At 39.5% G+C, this 12,246-nt stretch overlaps 1 protein-coding gene across 3 annotated transcripts in view; it reads left to right on the forward strand.

Annotated features, from left to right (window-relative positions):
- Window positions 1-12,246, forward strand: part of Astn1 (astrotactin 1) — a 339,793-nt gene that overhangs the window by 1,550 nt on the left and 325,997 nt on the right. The gene's annotated exons all lie outside the window — the stretch shown is intronic.

Below are 12,246 nucleotides of genomic sequence, written 5' to 3' on the forward strand. Positions count from 1 at the left end.
TCGGGATGGTGTCCCTGGGCAAGACACCCTTCTTTCCTTGTTTATATCTCTCTCTTCGATACCCCCCTTGGAATTTTCCTAGGTCACAAACTCCTTCGTTTCCATGGACTGGATGGATATCACTTTGAATCTTCTCTTCTATTTCCATTCACCAGTATCTTGCAACGTGTTACAGGCTCATGTGACTTACATACTAAATCTCTCCACTTCCCCTATGCTTCATGATGCTGCACTCACCCAACTGTGCAATCCATTTATTTTGACTATGTTGTATATTGTCTGATAACATGATGTGCAGATAAAGAATCTAAAGATAGCCACAAATCAGCCTATAGATGTGGGGAGTAGGAGGGGAAGGAGAGGTGGGGGGGCGTTCCATACTATTATATCTACTTCACATCCTACAAACTTCAGTTTGCTTTGCAGAAACATGGTTTCCTAGTGGCCTTGTGTAGGTTAAAATCACAGGCCAAATTATCGCTTCTCTCTCCTGTTCTTCTGTAACAAAGATATGTACCTCACATCTGTTGGACATGGGAAAGCCCCCTCTCTCAAGCTACAATGGAAAAGTAATTTCAAAAACTGCATGGGCCTATGAAAAGTTCCTCTACAGTTCCTGTAGAGGAACTCAGTTGAACACATTATAGACAACCTACATGTTTGAAAGGATTACTTAGTTTTGCATAAAGATACCAATAAAAATGGAGCTGGCTGAGAGTGGGAACATTGTGGGTAGGGTACTCATTACAATGTATACAATTGCTGGATTATTGCGTGGATGTAAAGTTCATGTTAAGATCATGCTGATTTGTAAGTACAATCTGTTCATCAAGCTATGCAAGAATGAATACAGAGAATTGCATCTTGTTAAAAGAGGACTTAGAGTTTTGCATGCAGTGTTTACTGTGAAAAATTCTGGACATGTGTGGATGAAACCAGGGAGGTTGGGCTAGCAGGTATTCAAAACTCCACTTGTCTTTTTTTGCAGAATCCCACAACTGAGGCCTAACACTGATATACTTACTAGAATATGAGGAACACACACACACACACACACAAACTCAGATGTTAAAGAATGGGGTTTCTGCATCTCTGTGCAAAGCTGCCCACTGCAGTACCCTGCTGGTGTTGCTATGGAAACTTACTGCAACATGGCATTTGCACATAGGCACAGGCACACTCTCTCCAGAGTCAGATGCACTTTTCAAATGAATGATAGTCCTTTACCTTTCCAGTCAACAAGGTATGTTCAGAACAGGAGACTTTTTCCTTCTGGCCCAGAATGCCCAAGGGGATAAAGAGCCAAGCTGAGCAGGGAGGGAGAAGAGTCCGAGTTCATAGAGGACAGACTCAAGTATGGTTGCCATTAAGTTAACGTGTGTGGTCTTGAATGCTCTGCTTCATTGCTCATGTGAGGGCTGTAGTTACTGATTTTGCTTTAGGACTTACTCTACACTTCTCTGGAACCTAGTTAGCGTCATCCATCCCTGAAGGAATCTGAGTCAGTAAAGGCTAGAAATTTATTAAGTGCACTCTTAGATGTCTTCGGCACTACTAGGAACAGAAGTTCAAAACAGTGAAATGCTCCTGTCTTGTCTTCAGAAGCACAGGGATCCCCGTAAGATCGACGATAGTGCCTGGCTGTGTGTTTGGACACCCAGACTAAGGGAATGCTGAGTGGCTTCCATGACAAGAGCAGATTCATGAAGACATAGGCTTGAACAGAAGCCTTGAACCAAATCAGATACTATATAGCTCCTTGAGGAGAACACAAACAAACTAAAACAAAAACAGAAACAAACTTTGACTTAATTTTGCTTCAAGGATCCAGTCTTATCATTTCAATGAGGCAAACAAGTGTTTTCTTCTAAACAAGGGTTTGTTCAGAAAGCAGGTGGCCACTGACTTTTCAATCCTCTCACTCCGGCAAGTCTGCCCTGGCTTTCAGCATTCTTCCAAGATCTTTTTGCATACTTCTTCTGCCTAGGTGACTCTTTGTTGTCCCCTCTCTGCTAGCCCTACCCAGCAGTCATCTAATCAGCTAAACTTTTCACACATCATATGCTTTCTTCCTTCCTTCCTTCCTTCCTTCCTTCCTTCCTTTCTTTCTTTCTTTCTTTCTTTCTCTACTTTCTTTCTCTCTTTCTTTCTCTCTCTCTTTCTTTCTTTCTTTCCTTCTCTCTCTCTCTCTCTCTCTCTCTCTCTTTCTTTCTTTCTTTCTTTCTCTACTTTCTTTCTCTCTTTCTTTCTCTCTCTCTTTCTTTCTTTCTCTCTCTCTCTCTCTCTCTCTCTCTCTCTCTCTTTCTTTCTTTCTTTCTTTCTTTCTTTCTTTCTTTCTTTCTTTCTTTCTGAGGGAGAGAGAGGTGATGCGCAGGCCAGGGCCTCCAGCCATTACAGACAAACTCCAGAGGCATGCAACACCTTGTGCTTCTGAGTTTCATTAGTACAGGGGAATCAAACATGGGTCCTTAGGCTTTACAGGCAAGCACCTTAACCACTAAGCCACCTCTCCAGCCCCTCATGACACATCTTTGTGACACTTTTCCCAAACACCCCAAAACAGCCTTAGACTGCCACACTTCCATGTCCTATATGTGGAATAGAAAACAAAACACAAACAAATGAATTAAAAGATGCATTCACTTTGGCTTATTGTAAGACAAGTGAAAACATTTGAGGTCACAGGGAAAAGAAGAGGAGAAGATCCTGATGGGTGTGAATATTAGTGTGGGAATGGCTGCCCTCTGTGTGGAATTAGCTTGACTAGAGTGACTCTGTGATATGGGAGGTGTGGGCACTGTGCCTCATTCTACAGACTGAGACAAGACTTTCCACATAAAGGCCAGGTAGGGAGGGCTGACTTGACATGAAAACAATCAAAATTGCTTTAGAGACCATCTCAGCCACCAGTCTTGTCCATTTTACTTGTAGAAGGGCCAAATATAACTTCTAATTTAAAATATTTAGGTACACAAGACTTTGTATCTCCTCAGGAGACCTTAAATGTTTTTGAAAATTCACAACTAAAATTCATATCTCAAACAAAATATCTTATCTCAGCTTTCATAGCAGTAGACATTTCTGCTTTGAAGGCATGTTTGATCTTGAGAGAAAGTTAATCTGAAATAGGGCATCCAGGTTTTCTGTGCTGAGAACAGGATATGTTTATCAGGCGTGATGCTATTTGCAGAGGACATCCTTCTGTTTTTACATCCAACCATGGAGCTCTCGCATGCATAAAACTTAGTGAAGAAAGCTATTTTTCTCATGCCTTGGAATTTCACTCTAGCTGTCATGAGTTTTGATTGAAGAAAGTATTCCCGAGGATTAATGAGTCAGCCTGCAGAGGTGCAGCAGGTTCCTGCATGTGAGGTGCTGTCTAAAGTGTCTGGAGCAGTCTAGGGTTGTGGTTAAAAGAACAGGCTGTGAAGACAGAGCTTGTGCCAACTTCTGGCTTGCCACCTAGGCCAAAGCGCAGAAAACTGACAATCAGGGAGAGTAAATGAACCCCTCCAGACTCCGCAGCTCACAGGTGATCAATCCACCCCTTCAACTCAGGTCAGTGTGACATCTGCATTTTTCTCTATGCTTTTTGTTATGTGCCTTTATTTATTTATTTATTAATTTACAAAATCTGTACTTTTGCATAGGTGGGGAAAGAAAGCATTCACCCTGGTAGAGCATATCTTCATGATTTCTATGCAAATATTTCTAAATAACTTTGCCCATGGAGTGATTCCTCATGCAAGCCTTAATGTAAAAGGTGACCTCCATTAAAAATACTTACCAAAGAAGTTTTATTTACCTATGAAGAATTTGGAAATTGCTTCATTCATAGTTTTCAGGCTTGAGCAGTCCTGTTTACGTGCTGCTTGGAGAGAAATATGGCACCTATAGACATGAAGTGCAAGGAAGGATGCATGGGGCTGGAGAAAATATGGTCAGTACTCTCCTGAGAACAACCCTTCAGAAAAGCTAGCTGAGAATATGGGACCGACAAACCATGGAGCTGTCTAGAAGCACTGTGGTTTTGCCTCCTGTCTGAGAGCCCTGATCCTTGTGTTAGATGACCATGTGCTTAGAATTCACTGCTGGAAACCAATGACTATTTCCGTGGTCTTCACATATAATCTTGAACAACATTTTTCTTCTGCTAGTTGAGCTGTGAACTATCAGAAAGCAATTAAAATTCTACCAATATCCTCAACTTCTCCTTACACACCTGCCAAGCTTCCATGGAAAGACAAACTATAAACTGTATTCCTTTCCTCTTATTTTTGCTCTCCTATGCAGTAGGCTGTCTAGGTTAACAGTGAACAGATTTGTACCCAGAAGTCTCTTCACCCAAGACATGGTGGAGGATGAATGGTGGCGATCATACAAGTAGGGTCTTTAGCACTTACATAGCACATGCCGGCAGAATGCACTCATTTATACTATTGAGGGGTTTGTTATTTACTGCTTCTCCACAGAAATGTTGATTTTTTTTTACATCAAAGGAATTTTGAATGCAGGAGTGATGAATTTTACAACACTTCAGATGCTGTTCAAGATATGCTGATGTGGCGTAAATTCAAGTCCTTGCTGCTTTTGAAAGAAAGATAAAATACAGGCTTAATTTCTTTATTTTCTCTTTAGAGGCAAGATTGAGAACAGAGCTGTATACATACATATGTGTATATATATATATATATGAACATAGATCTATATCTTCCTAACTCCCTTCCTCCTTTTTGGAAAATAATTGCATTTAAGTTTCTCAGATTAAGGTATGCTTTTGATATCAGAACATGGCACCTTTTTTAGCAGGGACATGTCCAGTTCTTCTTTCTTTAGTTTCTCACTAAGATCAAATATATGCACATGGATGGCCTAAAAACAAGCTAGTCTTATAGGAGAAATTAATCTATGGCAGTTTCTAACTTATTACAATTTGGTATCCATAACCATTTTATATTTTCCACAAATATGTGATAGTTCATTTGTTTTTGTTCTTAGTGTTATGTGTGATGATGGGTTAGTATGCATATGAGTGTGCATGTGCACACACCATGCCAGGGAGATCAGAGGCTCACTTACCATGTTTGTTCCAAGATAAGATCTCTCTTGTGCACAGCTGCATTCACCGGCATGGCTTGCTGGTGAGCCTAGGGATTCTCCTGTGTCTGCCTCCCTTCTCTGTACTCTCCCTGAGATTACAGACACTCACAATTTATATCTGGCTTTACATGGATTCTGGAAGTATGAATTCAAGTCACTAGGCTTGTGAAGAGAGTGATTTACCCACTGAGCAATCTCCCCAGCTCCAGTCTGCTTTTAAGTCATTATACTTGAAAAGTTTGAGGAAAAAAAAAAAACCAAAGACAACCAGATTCTCCTGTTAACTTTTTACATGAGTATGGTGCATTTGTGACAATTGAAGAAACAATGTGTAAATGTTATTATCATAATAATCTTTCTTTTTAATATTTTATTTTTTATTTATTTATGTGTGTGTGTATGAGAGAAGAGAGAGAGAGGGATAGAGAATGGGCATGGCAGGACCTTCAGCCACTGCAGACGAACATGTGCCACCATGTGTATCTGGCTTACGTGGGTTCTGGGGAGTCTAACCTGAATCCTTAGGCTTCACAGGCAAGCACTTTAAACACAGCCATCTCTCCAGTCCATAATAAACTTTCTTTACTGCTCAGGACCCTATCACTGACACTACATTGCATTTCCTCATCATGTTTCCTTGGAGGTGGAGTGTCTTGCTAGTGATAGGTTCTCAGACTTGGTTCTAATGACCTTGACCATTTGAAAAATATAAGCTAGGTGTTCTGAAGAATGTTCTTCAGTTGAGGTCTATCTGTTTTTTTTTTTCTTATTTTATTTTTTTGTTATTTTTACTTATTTATTTGAGAGGGACAGAGAGAGAAAGAGGCAGAGAGAGAGAGGGAGAGAGAATGGGCTTGCCAGGACCTGTTTCCAGCACTACAAAGGAATTCCAGACATGTGCGCCCCCTTGTGCATCTGGCTAACTTGGGTCCTGGGGAATCAAACCTTGAACTGGGGTCCTTAGGCTTCACAGGCAAGCACTTAACCGCGAAGCCATCTCTCCAGCCCTATCTGATGTTTTTCTAATGACTAGATGTAGGTCCTGAGTAAGGAAGGGTAAACTGTAATGTTTATTACATTCTATCATCATGTCTGATTACAGTTACTATTGACCTTGATCACTTGGTTGAGGTAATGTTTGCCACATTTCTCAACTTCAGTGTTACTCCTTTGGTTTTTTTTGTTGTTGTTGTTTTGTTTTTTCCCTTTCCATATTATACTCTGGCAAAATTCACAGTATATAGATCATACTGAGGGAACCATGGTGCACTTTTAATAGACTGAGCACATAAATTATTTGGAGTTAAACTTTATGAGAAAGAATTATCTTTTCTGTTTACTTATTTAATTATTCATTCACATAAAATGGATTCATAAATATTTATTTTATACTCTGGGAAATATTTAGGTTATATTTTAGGTTTTAATTCAATACTAATGTATTGATTTTATTGCTCAAATTGCTTGTTCTGGCTTTGGCTGATGATAAGTCATTGAGTAAGTTCCTGTGTGTCTTTGACATGCTTCTCAGTGTAGGCTTTTTTGTAGTTGTTGTTTTTCCCAAGGTAGAGTCTAACTCTAGCCCAGGCTGACTTGGAACTCACTATGTAATTCCAGGCTGGTATGGAACTCACAGTGATCATCCTGTCTCTGCCTCCTGATTGGGGGTTTTCAGCACTTTCTTATGTTTACCCAATATAAGTTGGTCTGGTTCATCTTGGATGTTGCCCATCCCCACCTAGAGTTAGCTCTATCTTCAAGGAGCCCTGATTCTATTGATTTCCTGGATTGGAAAATAATATTAGAAATGAAGATCTAGGAGGCCCTAAGTATGATTGTTTATGTGTCAGTAGGTTTTACTTCTACCCTCTCTCAGCTGTCAGAACAAGGATACATATGTGCACATACCCGTCATACACACAGATTTATAAGTATTTCTATATTTAGCCATTTATGTGTATATATATTAAGATAAGCATTGGTTCATTCTGATCTCTTCAGCTTTAGTACACTCTCTAATCATATAATCTCATTTCTAATCCATGGATCATTCTCTCCTTCTCACCTTTCTCGTCTTACTCCAACAAGAGAATCCTGGTTCTAACTCTCTGCCATCATTTGATTTATTTAACTCCATTATACATTTAAAACAGTGCTAGAATTATATATCTATACCATTATGGGAAGTAACTTTATCAATTAGAGTGCAGTTTTATATACAGTTTCTTTTACTTTAGTCTTAAACATTATTCATTTCCAAATTTACTTAGGCTGACACCTTTCCTCCTCACCCTCATCAGTGAAACTGTACATATATTTATAATAGAATTAGCATTTTTGTCACATTCTTCATTCCATCCTGAAAACATCCAACTTCCTAAATGGTTTCTTTTATTATAAGTTTTAGGCAATAATGTTGGTTCTTTGTGCTTTAAACTTATAGGACTCTCTCTCCATATATATTTTATATATATATATATATATATATATATATATATATATATATATGTGTGTGTGTGTGTGTGTGTGTGTGTGTGTGTGTGTGTGTGTGTGTATATATATTATATATTATATTATATTATATTGTATTGTATATTCTGGGTATGAGGACATGTTACATCTTTTGGCAAATGTACATTTATTGGATGTCACTCATTTTTCCTATGTGTGGTAATACATCAAGTTATAGTATCATACGGAATAATTTGACTAGCCTACAAAATCCCTTGCCTTTCACCTTTCCAATCCTCTCTTTCTTACTCCCAGACTCTTTTGACCACTGGTTTCTGCCTTTTTCTATAGTTTTGTCCTTTTTAGAATGTTACATATTTGGAGTCATAAAATATGCACCCTTTCAGACTGAATTTTTTGACCTTGTTATATTTTTCCAGCATGTAGCCCACATTGGCCTCAAGCTCATTATTCACTTGCCTCCACCTTCCAAGTACTGGCATTTATAGGAGGACACCACCATGCCTGACCTTGTTTGTTGATTTGGTTTTCTGAAAAATTTAGATTTATGGAATTAAGTACATTAATTATTTCTTTGGAGTTTCTATGCCTTTAGCTTTGCTGAAAAAGTTTTTCCCCATTTTGCCATGATGAAATGATTCCCCAAGTTTTCTTCCAGTACTCCAATGGTAGTTTGAATAGATGGCCCCCAATATATTCAGTGCTTTATTAGTTTGTAGTTTGCATCTGCAGCAGCCTGGCTGGAGGCAGTGTCACTGGGTGGGTAAGGTGTGGTGATGGGTTTGAGATTTCAGTCTAAAGATATGCATCATGTGCCTAACTGGAGTTCCTGAAATGTGCTGTGCTGTGTAGCTTTTGACTTTTTGGCTTGTGCTTCCCTCTCTGCATTTGGTCCTGTGAAAGCAGGCAGCTTTTTCTGCCATTATGGAACTTCCCCTGAATCTGTAAGCTTCAGTAAATCCCTTCTTCCACAAATGTGGCTGGTCTGGAAGTTGATCTCAGCCAACCTTTTACTGTCTACTACAGAAGTTGGTATTGAGGAATGGGCTGAAATGAACCTGAACATGTGGATGTTGATCTTCTGGAACTTTTGTTTTGGAGGAATGGGCAAGAACTTGGTGCTTGCAACTGAAGATGCATGCCTTCTGCAGTGGTAAGCCAAGTTTTATTGACTATTCTGGTCAGAGTTTGAGAATGCTAAGTGCAGACAATATTGAACTTTGAGGCTTGGCTTATGAGCTTTCTGAAGGGAAGGAAAGACTACAAAGGACTTTGTTGGAACTGGGCTACTGGCATAAGGGCTGGCTGTGTCCTGCTTTCCAGGCCCAGAGAGTTTGATCAAGGTTGAATTTGTATTGGGCTGGTGTGCTTGGCTAAAGATGAATGGACTGAAATATTTTAAGTTTTTAAAGCTGGAAAACTCAAGCAAGTTGAAATTACAGACACTGAGACTGGTCTTAGGTTACTGAACAGGCTATTGTCAAACACATTAGCAATCTCAAGGAAGATGGCCCAACTGCTTTACATTAAAACAATGGAAAGATGCCTGAGGAAAGACTATCATAGAAATGTAAACTCTTTTGGAAAGATTTGACTGGAAAAGGAACCTGTTTTTCAAGGTTACAATTTATTTCCTCCCTGAATTAGGAATATGGCTGTGTCCTGCATGCCTGGTATTGGTTTCAGAAGCATGAAAAATGAGAGGCATGGTAGTGATTTGCATACGGTTCCAGGAGCCACTGCTGAGATGAGGCAGGGCCTGATGGCCTGATAGGCTGAAAAAGCCTTTGGAAGATTGACCATGATTTGCAATGAAGACCTGAAGACATTTTAGATATACTAGGACTCTGCAAGGGATACCATAGAGTGCACTGTTGGCCTAGGATGTGTTTGCTGGCTACTCTGCCAAGCTGGAGGGGCAGAATTGGAAAATCTAAGACTGTAACTCTCTGGTTACATTGAACTTGAACTGCATAAATTTGATGTTTGTTTGATGGTGGTTGAGTTTGCATTGTTTTAGTCTCTCCTTGCTATGCATTATACCAGTTGAAAATGTTTACTCTGTGCTTTTAACTTTTGGAAATATTTAACTTGTTTGATTTTGTAAGATTTACTTTCTTAAATGGGTCACATCTGTGGGGACCTTTGAAATTGAACTGAGTACAATTTATAATGTGTGATTATAAACCTACTGGGGGCCTGGGGCAGAATGTGGTGTTTGGAATAGATGCCCCCCAATATATTCAGTGCTTTATTAGTTTGTAGTTTGCACCTGGCTGGAGGCAGTGTCACTGGGTGGATCTTAAAGTGTGGTGATGGGTTTGAGATTTCAACCTAAAGATATGCAAAGTGTGCCTAGATGGAGTTCTTGAAGTGTGCTGTGCTGTGTGACTTTTGGCTTGTACTCCTCTCTCTGTGTTTGGTCCTGTGAAAGCCATTATGGAACTTCCCCTGGATCTGTAAGCTTCAATAAATCCCTTCCTCCATGACTGCTTGATGTGGAAGTTTATCTCAGTGATCCTGAAGCTACAACTTGGTTTCCTGAAAAGATTTAGATTTATGGAACTAAGTACATTAATTATTTCTTTGGGGTTTCTATGCCTTTAACTTTGCTGAGAAGGTTTTTTTCCCATTTTAAGATGATGAAATGACTCCCCAAGTTTTCTTTCTAGTACTCCAATGGTTTTATTCTTGTTTTTGTATGTGTATAAGTATGTGGTCTTGTGTCTGTACCTGTGTGTGGGCATACATTTTTGCAGATACTTGTTCATGTGTGTCCACATGGAAGCCAGATGTTGATAGTGGGTGTCTTCCTCACTTCCTCTCCGTTTTATTCTTTGAGATGGGATTTCTTGCCCAACCAATTCAGCTACACCAGTGCCGTACATAGCTTCATGTAGCTGGGATGAAGCTCCAAGCCAGGTACAGTTTATGGATGGAATGAGATTTATTTCAGGCTTTCAGATCCAGGGTGAGTTTCACAGTGGCAGAAGAAGATGCTCCCTTTCACAGGTCCACACAGAGAAAAACCACCAGCAGCACCACAAGCAAGCACACTCCAGGAACAGAGGCCAGGCACTCTGCAGACCTTAGGCTGGAATTCAGACCCTCCCCTAATAATACCTTAGGGCTGGATCCTGGGATCCTCTCACAGTGACACCTCTTCCAGGTAAGTGGCTGGAAATCCAAGTTGTGAGTTTAATAAAATATTTGAGTCTATTAAGAGAGATAAGTTCAAACTACCACAACTAGCTAACCACCAATCCCCAGGGATTCCTTGTTTCTGCCTACCAATCACTGGGGTAATGTGCATTCCCAGACATGATGGGTCAGCATTTTATGTGGATTCTGGGGATCTAAGCTCAGGTCCAAATGCTTGTGTGGCAGTCATGTTACCCACTGAGCCATTGCTTCAGCCTAGTGTTGCTTTTTTTATAATTGAGGGTTAATAGACCTGAACTTATTCTGACATGTAGTATGTTGTATAATCTTTGGTTAAGAACTAACTTAAACTGTCTACGTCATTACTGAGGTTTCCTTGCTGATGTAGGGTTACCTTTAGTGTATATTCAGTTCCACAATGTATTTACAACTGATTCAGAAATTGGTTATAGCCCTTGCTGAAATTGGGTTATGATGAATAAATTTTTTTTATACTAAAGAATTGATTATTTATTTTCTTCATAAGGAATGTTTAGCAAAATATTTCTCAGTATCTATAGAGATAATGATATGAGTTTTCTCCTTAGTTTTATTTTGAAAATAAATTTCTAACTTTGAACTGTTTTGACATTGCTGGAACATCTGCCATCTGGTAATATTAACTAATTTCTTTAATATGATATTAGAATTTGTTTGATAAATGAGAACCTAGCTTAGGCTTTCTGACTGTATAACTCTTGTTTGAAATTTTTTTTAAACCAATTTTATATTTGTTTTAGAAAAATAATCAAGTTTATTTCTTTTCTTCAACACAATTTAAACAGTATTTAAATAATGTTTTATTATATATGAATGTTCATGTGCATATGAAGTGCGTGTGTGTGGATGTGCATGCACTTGTATGCTCGTGAATGTGGAAACAAGGTTGGGTGTTATCCTCAGACACACCATCTATCTGTTTTTGAGACGGGGTGATTCATTAGCCTGGAGCTCTCCAATTATGTTCTGCTAGTGGCCCGTGAGCTCCCAATATTAACGTGTGTTTGTCTCTCCACCCCAGTGCTGGGACTAGAGGCACTCATCACCATGCCTGGAATTTTATGTGAGTGCTGGAATTGAATTCAGGTCTTCATGCTTAGGAGGCAAGCACTTTACAAACTCTGCTACCTCTGAACACCTGAAAATATTTAGACTGCCTAAATAATCACCATGGTATATGATTATAATGACTGAGTTACAAATTAGCAACCTTGGGGCTGGAGAGTTGGCTCAGTGATCTTCCTCTGGGAAGAGGGCCTAAGACAACTAAAATAGCTGAGTTTGGCCATGCATATCTGTAACCTCAGCCCTACAGGAAGCAGAGACCAGAATCACCAGGTCTCTCAAAACTGCTAAAGTTCTAGAATCAGGGAAGAGACTCTATCTCAAGGTAACACACAGATGATCAATGGAGGGTGACAGCCAACATTCTCCTCTAGCATCCACATATGCACTGCATCACATATGCACACA

Source organism: Jaculus jaculus, chromosome 1, assembly GCF_020740685.1.
Source record: "Jaculus jaculus isolate mJacJac1 chromosome 1, mJacJac1.mat.Y.cur, whole genome shotgun sequence".
Lineage (NCBI taxonomy): Eukaryota > Metazoa > Chordata > Mammalia > Rodentia > Dipodidae > Jaculus > Jaculus jaculus.